General features: G+C 51.0%; 1 non-coding gene across 1 annotated transcript; it reads right to left on the bottom strand.

Annotated features, from left to right (window-relative positions):
• Nucleotides 1-2464: 2464 nt before the first annotated feature.
• On the bottom strand, nt 2465-2571 carry LOC122692916. The gene has a single exon (XR_006340729.1). It is a non-coding gene; the product is annotated as a U6 spliceosomal RNA (small nuclear RNA).
• Between the last annotated feature and the right edge of the window lie 384 nt (nt 2572-2955).

Below are 2955 nucleotides of genomic sequence, written 5' to 3'. Positions count from 1 at the left end.
GGCCTCGGGGCTGGGTGGGGAGACGGGCACAGACAGGGCGGACCTGCAGAAACAAGTGTGGCTCGAGGCCCCTCAAACGTCCTTGTGTCTGTGGATTGCACCGTGTGGCCAATGCCCCGGTCAAACCACGGTGAGTCAGAGGAAAGGCGGGGAATGCCGGCTTTCCATTCCTCTTCCCTCTGTCACCGTGTGGCAGACACAAGTCAGGCTTCTCTTCAGGCCCCTTCTTGCCCAGCTCCGGCCACTGGGGCTTCAGCGGCCATCCTTTGGCCCAACTCGAGAGTCCCTTCTCTCTTCTGGCTGATGGGATAAGCACCCACTTTCAGCCAAAGATGGATCTCAGCCCATGGATGGAGCAGCTCTGGGACCCAAATAGAAGCACCTTGCAAATAACATTTAAAAAAGAAAAAAAAAGTTTACATATTTTATGTTTTTTTTGGACAGCCAGATATCTGGCACGAAACTACCCAGGCAGAGCTGGATGAAGGACAGGACAACCTGCAGGATGGAACACGGGCTCTCCAGAAGGTAGCCGCTTCCCACGACTGCGTCCCCAGGGCCTCTGTCCCAGATTCCCTGACACCGCAGGCCCACAAACCACCCAGGAGGAAACCCTTCGGACAACACCCGACCTGCGGGGCTGTCACAGCCATGGCTTCACGGCTGCTTCGGGAGGGGTGGTAGATCCCCGACACGCCCGAGATGCGTCGGCGGGGACTAACCACACCCGTCTGGGCACGTCTGAGGCCATGCTGTGTGCATTAGAGGCCCGACTCGTGCCAACAGCTTTGGGCATGGTGGTTGCCCCAGTCTGGTTCCCATTCCTAGAGCAACTCACCCATGAGCATCCACAGGAAGAGGGAGGAGGCCAGACTGCCGGGGCGAAGGGTACAGTCGGTGGGCTGGGGTGCGACGACACAGAGGGAGGGAGGGGAAATCTCAGCACCTGCAAATTGTTAGACAGCGTGGCCTCGGTGGCTGAAATGTGGTGAGCTGAGGCCCAAGGTGGATCGCGTTACTGACTCCTGACAACCAGAGGAGTCTCAGAATTCAACCTGAATTCACGACGTGAATCAGATCGTCTTCTCGTACGACCCTGGGCTACAGCAGCACGGGGTTCCAGGTTGTCCCCTGGTGTCTGTCCCTGCCTCTCCTTTCCAGGAGATGGAAAGCCAGGTTCAAGAGCTGATCTCCAGAAAGGCCCAGGGGTCCGTGCGGGTTTGCAGCACCAGATCCCTAGGAGGCCAGCCCGCCTGACTCCAGGCCTCCCTCCCTCAGCATCCGGCCTCTTTGGACCTTCCCTCCAGGATGAGATGCACTCTGGTGGGGCCATAAGGCAGTGCAGGGACACCGCAAAGGTCAAGGCTGAGCCAGGCTAAGAGGAGGGGTCAACATGGGTTGGTCCACAGTGCCCAAGGGACATACTCACACACACACACACAGACACACACCCAGGAGCCAGGGTGTGTGGCTGACAATCTTGCCTAAGTAACGTAAGCCCCTCCATCTGGCCGTCTTTATTTAAGATGTGACACGTAGGGACTTCCCTGGTGGTCCAGTGGTTAAGACTCCACACTTCCAATGCAGAAGGCCCAGGTCTGATCCCTGGTAAAGGAGCTAGATCCCACATGCCACAACTAAGACCAAGAGCAACCAAATAAAATACTTTTTAAATATGATACGTACTGGGGGGTAGACAAGGGGAAAGAGACCCTCTCCCCCACTCCCCTCCCTTGGAGCATGATTTTCTCCTCTAAGAGGACTACCTGCTAACCCTCCTGTTACAACTCTGGCATCTCCTGTCATAATGGTATCTCCCCAGATTCAGCAAATTAAGAAATATAGCATTCTATATAGATACACAGTACCAGGAATTTACCCTATGGGTAGGCCAACCAAAATTTTCCAAAATATCTTCATGGCAGCATTACTTTCAATAGCAAAATAACTGGATACAGTTAAATAAATACAGTTATTTATGGTCTGATACCAGAATCTGGCTGAGTACAAGGTTATGTATCCTAGGCATTACAACAAACAAGGAGTGGGGCAAGAAAAGCAATGCATCTCAGGCCCAGCTCCACAGAGCTCACAGGCCAGTGGAGGGGAGGTGGGCTAAGAATAGCCAGGCCGGACAGCTAAGTGAGCCTGGGAAGAACAGGCCTGCAGGCCTGGAGAGGAAAGAAATTTCCTAGCTGCTCTTGCTTCCACCTCTCCCCAGTCATATATGGTATCCTTTTTAAAAACTTTTTGTTTTATATTGGCATATAGCCAGTTAACACTATTGTGATAGTTTCAGATGGACAGCAAAGGGACTCAGCCATACATATACGTGAATCCACTCTCCCCCAAACTCCCTTTTCATCCAGGCTGCCACATAACACTGAGGAGACTTCCCTGTGCTACACAGCAGGTCCTTGCTGGTTACCCGTTTTATTTTTTTTTTATTTTTTTCTTTTTTTTTAAAAATATGGAACGCTTCACGAATTTGCGTGTCATCCTTGCACAGGGGCCATGCTAATCTTCTCTGTATCGTTCCAACCCCAGTATATGTGCTGCCGAAGCGAGCACTGGTTACCCGTTTTAAATGTGGCAGTGTGTACATGTCCACCCCAAACTCCTTAACTATCCATCCTCCCCTGGAAACCATAAGTTTGTTCTCTAAGTCTGTGGATCTGCCTTGCAAATAAGTTCATTTGTACCATTTCTTTTTAGACTCGGCATGTAAGGGATGTCAACGGTGGGAAGATCTCCAGGTTATGAAGAACATGGTGTCAGCATGTAAGAATTACTCTGTGATTCCCCCTTTACTCCTCACGGAAATGAAATATTCCTTAAGCTAAAAAGTTCAACTATCAATAAACCATGTTTCCTTCTGAAGGAAACACTGCAGTCTAGGCCTGGGCTCAAGAATGTGTCATTTTAGTTATTACATTAACTATTTATTGTCTAGGC

The sequence above is a fragment of the Cervus elaphus genome, chromosome 4 (genome assembly GCF_910594005.1).
Source record: "Cervus elaphus chromosome 4, mCerEla1.1, whole genome shotgun sequence".
Taxonomy (NCBI): domain Eukaryota; kingdom Metazoa; phylum Chordata; class Mammalia; order Artiodactyla; family Cervidae; genus Cervus; species Cervus elaphus.
Note: the sequence above shows the minus strand (reverse complement) of the source record. Positions and strands in the feature narration are given on the sequence as shown.